Source organism: Scyliorhinus canicula, chromosome 14 (assembly GCF_902713615.1).
Source record: "Scyliorhinus canicula chromosome 14, sScyCan1.1, whole genome shotgun sequence".
Classification (NCBI taxonomy): Eukaryota; Metazoa; Chordata; class Chondrichthyes; order Carcharhiniformes; family Scyliorhinidae; genus Scyliorhinus; species Scyliorhinus canicula.
The window spans coordinates 68,366,693-68,377,463 of record NC_052159.1 but is presented as its reverse complement, the minus strand read 5'-3'; positions in this window follow the sequence as shown (position 1 = coordinate 68,377,463).

Here is a 10,771-nt window from a genome sequence, read left to right as displayed (position 1 = left end):
GGTACATTTCCTGGTCTGCCTCACCCATTTCAGGATCTTTTCTATGTCCAAGGATCGATGCAGCCTCACCACCATCGCCCTCGGCGGCTCCCCCACCTACAGCCTCCTCCCCGATCCACCTCTGATGCACGATCAATTACACAAACGCGAGAGTTGGATGCAATCAAAGCTTTATTACACTAAGACGTGTGGCCTCTTACAGCAGCTGGCGAAATGGCTGCTGTATGGGGAGCACACATATTTATACTCCGCCTACTGGGCGGAGCCAGCAAGCAGGGAACTACCCCCGTACCTGTAGTACAGGGCCTTACCATAAAGCACCTACATTAACATCCTCTATATACAATATATACATCAGTGGTGACTACCACAACCTCTGGGGGCTGGTTGATGGCCCCCTCCCCCATCAACTTCTCCAACATACTTGCCACATACGTGGCGCCCTCTGCTCCCTCAATGCCATCAGACATCATGACAATCCTCAGGCTCTGTCTCCTGGAGTGATTATCAAGGTACTCCGATTTCTCTCTCGCCTCTTCTGGCTGTCCAAAACCATCCATAACTCCATTTCCAATGAGGCCACCCTCTCCTCATGCTCCCCCACACCTCCTCCACATTCTGGACCTCTGGTCACTGCTCCACTCTCTATCGCAGCTCTGAGCGGCTCCATCACCTTAGCCAAGTCTTCCAAAGCCTCTTGCCTCACTGTTGGAAGGTGCCATTCAAAATCTCCACCAGCTGCTCCATCGACCACTGGGTGGTCTTCCAGAACGCTGCCCCCTTACCTTCTGCCAACTTCACCTGCGGCGCACCACGGCAACCTTCCTGCTCCAGCTGGTCTCTCTTTCTCGTGACACTTCTGATCCTCTAATCCAGGGGTGGGCAAACTTTTCCGTGCAAGGGCCACATTCAGAAATTCACAATTTTAAAGGGCCGCATAGTATATTAAGTAAAATAATTAATATTTAAAATAGCCAAAATAAAAGGTTTTTAAAGGTAAAAAAAGCAATTCATTTTTATTAATTAATATTTTAAAGTAGAAACTTTACATCAGGGGTGGGCAAACTATGGCCCGTGGGCCGCATGCGGCCCGCCAAAGGTCTTTATGCGGCCCACCAAGATCAAGTCATAAAAAAAAAAATTTTTTAATTAAAAAATTTTTTTTTTTTTAATTTTAAGGTTAATGGGGGGGCTGTTGGGTTACTGGTATAGGGTGGATACGTTGACTTGAGTAGGGTGATCATTGCTCGGCACAACATGTGTTTCATGTGAAGTTTCTACTTTAAAATATTAATTAATAAAAATTAATTGCTTTTTTTTCTTTAAACTGAGTTACTTTGTTTTTCAAATAAATGTGTTTCATGTAAAGCAGGGGTGGGCAAACTTTTCCGTGCAATGGCCACATTCAGAAATTCACAATTTTAAAGGGCCGCATAGTATATTAATATCTAGGCAGCACGGTAGCATGGTGGTTAGCATAAATGCTTCACAGCTCCAGGGTCCCAGGTTCGATTCCCGGCTGGGTCACTGTCTGTGCGGAGTCTGCACGTCCTCCCCGTGTGTGCGTGGGTTTCCTCCGGGTGCTCCGGTTTCCTCCCACAGTCCAAAGATGTGCGGGTTAGGTGGATTGGCCATGCTAAATTGCCCGTAGTGTCCTAATAGTAAGGTTAAGGGGGGGAGTTGTTGGGTTACGGGTATAGGGTGGATATGTGGGTTTGAGTAGGGTGATCATTGCTCGGCACAACATCGAGGGCCGAAGGGCCTGTTCTGTGCTGTACTGTTCGATGTTCTATGTTCTATTAAGTAAAATAATTAATATTTAAAATAGCCAAAATAAAAGGTTTTTAAAGGAAAAAAAAGCAATTAATTTTTATTAATTAATATTTTAAAGTAGAAACTTTACATGAAACACATTTATTTGAAAAACAAAGTAACTCAGTTTAAAGAAAAAAAAGCAATTAATTTTTATTAATTAATATTTTAAAGTAGAAACCTCACATGAAACACATGTTGTGCCGAGCAATGATCACCCTACTCAAGTCAACGTATCCACCCTATACCAGTAACCCAACAGCCCCCCCATTAACCTTAAAATTAAAAAAAAAAAAATTTTTTTAAATTAAAATTTTTTTTTTAATGACTTGATCTTGGTGGGCCGCATAAAGACCTTTGGGCGGGCCATAGTTTGCCCACCCCTGCTCTAATCCATACTCCAGCTTCAGCAGAGGAGCATTATCTTTTCTGGACACTCACACACTTTTTGCCCTCAGATCTCCCATACAGGTAGCATAGTGGTTAGCACAATTGCTTCACATCTCCAGGTTTCCAGGTTCGATTCCCGGCTTGGGTCACTGTCTGTGCAGAGTCTGCACATTCTCCCGATGTGTGTGTGGATTTCCTTTGCGAGCTCCGGTTTCCTCCCAGAGTCCAAAGATGTGCAGGTTAAGTGGATTGGCAATGCTAAACTGCCCTTAGTGTCCAAAATTGCCCTTAGTGTTGGGTGGGGTTACTGGGTTACAGGGATAGGGTGCAGGTGTGGGCTTGGGTGGGGTGCTCTTTCCAAGAGCCGGTGCAGACTCAATGGGCCGAATGGCCTCCTTCTGCAATGTAAAATTCTATGATTCTAGGTGTGGAAGGACCACCTTAAAGGGAGCTATCAAATGTCCAACCACTCATTCCATGGTTGCCAGTGGAAGTTGACACAGTTAAGTTGGTACGGGGTGCAGCACACAGGATAGCATTAGGGGCTAGGGCACAAACTTGTAGAAACATGTTCACCTGTTCACAATAAACATCCGATCACAAATGTTTCAACCTGCCTCGGTGCTCTGACAGAAGGGTGAGAGGGATGGGCTGGGCTGGCTGCAGAGGGGGTGCTGGGGTGGAGGGAGGGGTGGTTTGGCATGGGCCAGAGACTGCAGGTCATCCACCACTCACTGCCCTGGTACCTGGGCCCACCCCCATATCTCCACCCCTCACCCTGTCCCCACCTCTGCCACCCCAAGGGTTTAGTGGGACCATGTGATGGGATGGGCAGCTCGCATGCAGGGATCACCCAGGTGGACGGTGTAAAGTGCTACCGTGGGCAGGAGTCAGATGTTGTCAACCAGTGCGAAGCACTAGAATCATCGCAGAATGAATTGTCATCATCCTCCATCGCATGGACCGGGCCTGAACCCCATAGTGAGGCAGGTAAGAATCATGGAGGGGGTTGCAGGTGCTGGGGGAAGGGTTAGTGCAGGGAGGTTGGCCATGGAGTGGATGGTCAGCTGGGGGTAGGAGAGCTAGTGGTAGTGGGGCAGGGTGTTCACACTGCCGTCGGCCAGGCCCTCTTGTTGGCGAACCTGGAGGCGGTTACAGCCTCCCCCGCATTCTCCTCATCAGATGAGGCCTTGCGTTCATCCTCCAGCATGTCCATCCTCTGCTGAGCGACATTGTGGAAGACGCAGCAGACCACCCCGGTGTGGGAGACTCCTAGAGTCATACTGGAGGGCACCTCCAGAGCGATCCAGGCACCTGTACTGCACCTTCAGGGCACCGATGCACTGCTTGATCACGACCCTGGTCGTGGCATTGTTGTAGCGGGTCACTTATTATCTGTGGACTCCGGATGTACGTCACCAGACATCATCAGCCATGATTGCAGCACATAACCGCTGTCACCCATGAGCCAACCCCTCAACGAGGGATACGCCTCGAAGGTGTCAGGATCTGTCGAGTGTGCCAGGTTGAAGGTGACATCCACCCTACCTGGGTATCGGGCACAGACATGCATGATGTGCATCTCGTAATTACACACCAACTGTACGTTCATGGAAGGGAACCCCTTTCGGTTTGTGAAAACCACCCCCCTCATGCACTGGTACTCGTAGGGGAACATGCATCCCATTGATCATCCCCTGAACCTGGGGCATCCTGCGATGATGGCAAACCCCGCTTCCCAGGCATCCTGATGGGCTCGGTCCACATTGAAGATGATATATTGTGCCGACCGGACACATAGGGTCTCTGTGCTCCAAGGTCTGAGAAATTCCAGACAGGTCCTCACTCGTCTGGAAGGAAACCGTGCTGAAAAGGTTCAGGGCGACTGTCCCCTTGACAGCCACCAGGAATGGCATCCTCCCCTGTACCCCCTTGGTGCCAGGTGCATCATGATCTGGCAGATATGCCATATGGTGCCCCTGCTCAGTCGAAGTCTACGATGACCTGTCCGGTCCTTCAGGTCCTCGAATCTCAGGTGTTGCCGGTACACACAAAGTGCGATACAGCGGGGTGAAATACAGATATGTTAGCATGGTGCGAAGTGCCCATGTCCAACAATGTTGAATGGGCTACGTGGTGTCCCCGGCCTGCACTGCAGCAGCAAGCATAGTATGTACAAATAGTCCAAATCTGCAAATTGAGTCGATCAAGTTTTCTTTTGACTCTGGTTGATCTTCTCAAAGTTTGACCTTGCTGCTCAGAACTTGTAGATTCAATATTCTCCATGACATTCTCATGCTCAGGAACTGCTGAACTATCTGACACTGCAGCTGATTTTGATTCTGACGTAAATTCATCATCCATCAGATTGTTGTGAAAGTCTTCTGTGGTTTTCAAGAGTGCGCAACAATTTCTTCTTAAAACCAATCTATCCTCTGTCTGGCCGTTGTAGGAACGAAAGTGCTACTTCTTCAAGCACAATGGCTTTTCTAGACCAATTACCCAAATCTTCTACTCGCACAATGTCATCACTACTCAGAGGTGGTAAAGTTCTAGACGCTCTATAATAGAATCGCTTTTGTTTTGCTTTAATGTTTCGTATTTCCTGCAGTACCACTGCATTTTCTTCCTTCTTTGCCAAGTATGGAGATGTGGTACACAACCTTCTATTCATGAGTAACTCTGCTGGTCATCATCGTGACCATACCATCTGTAACTCAATTGATCATTTTGACTGTCCATTGCTTTCTTCAATTGCTTAACAATATGTACACCTTTTCCGACTTTTTCATTGGCTTGAGGGTACAACAGACTTGATGTGACATGATCGAAATCATACGTGACTGCGAAGTGTTGCTACTCTTTACGGGCAGCACGGTAGCATTGTGGATAGCACAATTGCTTCACAGCTCCAGGGTCCCAGGTTCGATTCTGGCTTGGGTCACTGTCTGTGCGGAGTCTGCACATCCTCCCCGTGTGTGCGTGGGTTTCCTCCGGGTGCTCCGGTTTCCTCCCACAGTCCAAAGATGTGCCGGTTAGGTGGATTGGCCATGATAAATTGCCCTTAGTGTCCAAAACACACACTTAGTGTTGGGTGGGGTTACTGGGTTATGGGGATAGGGTGGAGGTATTGACCTCGGTTAGGGTGCTCTTTCCAAGAGCCGATGCAGACTCGATGGGCTGAATGGCCTACTTCTGCACCGTAAATTCTATGATTTACAGCTAAAACAAGGATCATTGTCACTCACGACGACTTGAGGAATTCCGTGTCTAGCAAAAAATTGACTCGGTATGCAGTATTACACTGCTTGCTGTGTTGCTTGACAGTAGAGCCATTTCGGAATAGTTTGAAAAATATTCTATGATCATTAAATAATCTTTCCCTCGTGGGTGAAAGAGATCCATAGCTACTTTTTGCATGGTGCTGTCGGTAAAACAGATATTTGAATAGGTTCCCTTGTTTGCTTGCAACGATGCATCTAGCTTATGTCACAAAAATTGACCATGCTGTCAATATCCTGGTTCAGACCTGGCCAGTAAACAGAGTCACGAGCTCTCTGTTCATATTATTCAATCCCTAGATATCCTTTATGTATCCTCTTAAGTACATTGTTGCGAAGAGATTGAGGTATGACTATAGTGTTCAAACGAAGTACCACTCCATTAATGACACTGAGTTCAGATCTTATATTGCATTGACCTCTGGGCCAGTGTGAGTTGATGTTCCTCATCAACTCTTGAAGAGTTTGATCCTTCCTGTCTCTTCTTGGATCTCACGTAGTTTCATATCTGATACTGGTAGTAGTGTGGAAACAAGACTGACATGCAGATCTGCATGTTTAGCAATTTCACTACTGATATTTTGTATTGCGCTCTCGATAATGCCTCCGTTAAGAACACACATTTGCCTGGCATATAGATGAGATTGAAGTCATAGTGTTGTAACTTCATCATCAACCTCTGAATGCATGGGATATCTGGTTGAGATTTTTTGCTGTTGATGTTAACCAAAGGATGATAATCTGTCTCAACTGTGAAAGTTGGAAGCCCATAAACGTAGTCGTGGAATTTTTCCAAGCCGACAACTAAACTCAGGCATTCTTTCTCGATTTGAGCGTACTTCTGTTGTCGTCATGGATCATGATGCATATGCGACTGGTTTCCAATCGTCCTGCTCATGTTGCAGAAGAACTGCTCCGAGACCATCTTTGGATGCGTCAGTTGACACTTTAATTTGCTCAGGTGGGCCAAAAAATGTCAGAACTGGTGTTGTAGATGGTGAAGTCTTGAGCTTCTTCCACTCTTATTTATGTTGCTCAGTCTAAGTGAAATTTGTCTTGTGCAGGAGATCGTGTAGATATGTTGTTTTTGCTGACAGGTTTGGAATGAAGTTCCTGATAAAATTGATCATACCCATCACTTTTAAGATGGCTTTTTTGTTGTGTGGTTTTGGTATGTTGAGAATTGCCTGGATTTTGTCCTTGTCAGGTTCAATGCCATGTGATGGGAGCTTGTTACCTAGGAATGTGACGTTGGTTACTCTAAATTGGCACTTTTGCTTGTTGAGCTTCAGCCGATTTCCCCTGATGCTTGTTATAATTTTAAGCAACCTCGCATTATGCTCTTCTATGGCTGAGCACCAAATAATGATATCATCCATGTACACATGTACGCCTTCAATGCCTTCAATTATGTGCTCCATAGCATGTTGAAAAATTTCTGATGCCGAAATTATGCCAAACGGCATTCTCAGAAAGCAGTACTGTCCAAATGGCGTATTGAAAGTGCAGTATTTTGGACTTTGTTCCTCTAGCTTTAGTTGCCGGAAACCCTGAGATGCGTCAGATTCCGAAAATAATTGTACACCAGCCATCTCAGGTGTGATTTCGTCATGCTTTGGTATTTGATAATGTTCTCATTTGTTATTCTCGCTATAATCTTCAGGATCCATACATATGTGAATATCGCCATTCTTTTTCTTTACATAAACCATTGAATTAATCCAGTCTATCGGTTCTTCTTTCTTTGAATACTTTTAATTTTGTCAATCTGTCTCGCTCCTTTTTAAGGCAATCCTGAAGAGGTGCAGGTACTCTTCTTAGTGACTGTATCACAGATTCTGCATCCTCTTTGAGTTGTATTGTGGATGAATGGGTGTGTACCAAAACCTGTGAACACATCGCTGAATTTGCTGATAATGTTCTCAGAATCATCAGTTTTGATCCAATCCTTTGAGGATGCTATATGCCAGCTGCACTAGACCGCAGCATGATAGCACAGCGGTTAGCATTGTTGCTTCACAGCGCCAGGGTCTCAGGTTTGATTCCCACTTGGGTCACTATCTGTGCCGAGTCTGCATGTTCTCCCCGTGTCTGCATGGGTTTCCTCCGCGTGCTCCGGTTTCCTCTCACAAGTCCCGAAAGATATGCTTGTTAGGTGAATTGGACATTCTGAATTCTCCCTCTGTGTACCCGAACGGGCGCTTCAGTAAGGCAACTAGGGGATTTTCACAGTAACTTCATTGCAGTGTTAATGTAAACCTACTTGTGACAATAATAAAGATTATTATTAAATCACAAAATATCTCTGAGAGATTATAATGGTTCAAGCATTATATGTTATGGTGCTTGCGACCTGAGTGCAGTGGTGAAGACCAGTTTATTCTGCCATTCTATATTGTATCCGAGGGCTTGGATTCATTATTAGGTGATCAGTCCTATGAAGAATTATAGTCTTTATTATAATATTTGTTATCTTCTTGGAGGAAAGCACCCTGGATGCCGTCCTTTTTCCAAAAAGATGGAAAACTTCCATGAAAAGGAGGGACTGTTCCTGCAGCTCCTCTCACACCAACAAACAGGTTAAAGATCAGGATGCAGTATTTCTGTGTTAAAGATGTGGTCAAAGGTACAAATTATGCAGTGTCCAGCATTTGGCAAATTTTGTTCTAAATGCAAAGAGAATGATCACGTTGCTCAGAATTATCACTCTCAGCTCAACCCCACCCCTGGTACCGTGTCACATTCTTGTTGGATGACCTGATTTATCTTTCAAGAACACTTGTCGTTGAAGCTATAAACAATTTATTAACATTAACTGTGGGTGAACTATATACAAAACAACAGATAAGTAACAGTATGATCATGCACAAGCAGCCTCTCTCTTCTAGACCTCCAGTCAGTCTGAGGTCACCTGACTCTAACATTCAATTATATACTAATGAGACTCCGAGTGGTCAGTCGGTGAATTACAACACAGCCATGATATTGCCACAGGTAGAAGGCCCTGGACTGTGCACCAATTGATCCCCTTCCCGATGGATGTCCAAAGTTCCCATGGGATGGAAGGGCAGTTGGAGAGAGATCCAAATGTTGTGCCTCCTCTGACACTTGCAGTCCTCAATACTAACAAGTGTTTGTACCATGCAGTTGGCACCGTGCGCCAATTTGACAAATAGAGGAGCTGTATTTTGTTGTTGTCCTTGAATGTCTGTTTGCTGCCAGTCTCTCCTGTCTTAATGAGGTTGAGGTCTACACAGGCAATTTGGCGTAGAAGAGACAATTCCTGATTGTGAAGAACTTGTAGGTCAATCCCTACTGGATCATATGACTGGATTTCAGTTGTCCTCAACCATTGTTTTAATAACTATGATCCTTTGTTTAATAGCCATGTTGGCCGCTAATAAATTAGAACATTAATATCTGTTTTGCTATCCTTGAGCAATTATTATTAATCTGCATCCACTCACACATTATTTGCATTTCTAATCCCATAAGTGACCCCAATCTTATGTTATGGGCCGTGATAGGAGAGGGCCCAGTCAATGCTTGCCCCATTTCTCAGGTTCAGTGCTGGGACCTTTGCTGTTCGTAGTATATATAAATGATTTGGAGGAAAATGTAACTGGTCTGATTAGTAAGTTTGCAGACAACACAAAGGTTGGTGGAATTGCGGATAGCGATGAGGACTGTCAGAGGATACAGCAGGATTTAGGTCGTTTGAGACTTGGACGGAGAGATGGCAGATGGAGTTTAATCTGGACAAATGTGAGGTAACGCATTTTGGAAGGTCTAATGTAGGTAGAGAATATACAGTGAATGGTAGAACCCTCAAGAGTATTGACAGTCAGAGAGATCTTGGTGTGCAGGTCCACAGGTCACTGAAAGGGGCAACACAGGTGGAGAAGGTAGTCAAGAAGGCGTACGGCATGCTTGCCTTCATTGGCCAGGGCAGTGAGTATAAGAATTGGCAAGTCATGTTGCAGCTGTATAGAACCTTAGTTAGGCCACACTTGGAGTATAGTGTTCAATTCTGGTCGCCACACTACCAGAAGGATGTGGAGGCTTTAGCGAGGGTGCATAAGAGATTTACCAGGATGTTGCCTGGTATGGAGGGCATTAGCTACGAGGAGCGGTTGAATAAACTCGGTTTGTTCTCACTGGAACGATGGAGGTTGAGGGGGCGACCTGATAGAGGTCTACAAAATTATGAAGGGCATAGACAGTGGATAGTCAGAGGCTTCGTCCCAGGGTAGAGGGTCAATTACTAGGGGGCATAGGTTTAAGGTGCATGGGGCAAAGTTTAGAGGAGATGTATGAGGCAAGTCTTTTATACGGAGAGTAGTGGGTGCCTGGAACTTGCTGCCGTAGGAGGTGGTGGAAGCAGAGTCGATAGTGACATTTAAGGGGCATCTTGACAAATACTTGAATAGGATGGGAAAGAGGGATACGGACCCAGGAAGTGTAGAATATTTTAGTTTAGACGGGCAGCATGGTTGGCACAGGCTTGGAGGGCCGAAGGGCCTGTTTCCTGTGCTGTACTTTTCTTTGTTCTTTGTTCTTTGATAGCAGAAGTTTAAACGTCTACCTCACTCACAAAGCTGAATAATTGATGACCTTTGCTACTGTTATTGACAGCATTAAAATGTCACTAACCTTCTTTCAATAAACATGAAAATTGATTTATTATAAAACAAACTTTTTGTTTAAAAACAGGTTATAAAACTTGTTAACAGAGAAGTTGTACTTTAGAAGTGTAACAATTTTCCTCTCTTTCTTAAAAACAGATATTCAAACCTCCATACAGACACACAAAGACAAAACAGGACAATCAAAGTCCCTGCAGAGGCTGGAGTATGGGAATGTTTATTTTAAAGGGATAAAACTCGAGAGGATGTCAGTGTTGTCGATCTATCAGAATTCTAGTCACAATAGATTTGCAAGTTCTTCAGATGGATTTTTGGTGAAGATATTGTTTGTTCTGCTGAGACGCTTCCAATGAAAGTTTAATTCACTCTAGACCGCATGTAATACAAAGGTTGGAGAGAGAGAGAAAGAGAGACTTCTTCATGCAGCCCGCTTCTGAGACACATATACACTCTCTACTGAGAGCTTTAAATAATAAAATGTTCATAGAATACTTTGCTCAGGCAAGGTGTTTGTTAGACAATCAGCAAGCAACTTTAGCCTGGCAGCAGCAGCTCTTTGTAAACCCAGATATCTCTTCCCTCTCCAATGTGTCCTCCGCCAGACAGCTATCTGTTGACCCTTGGTTTCTTGCACATTCAGAG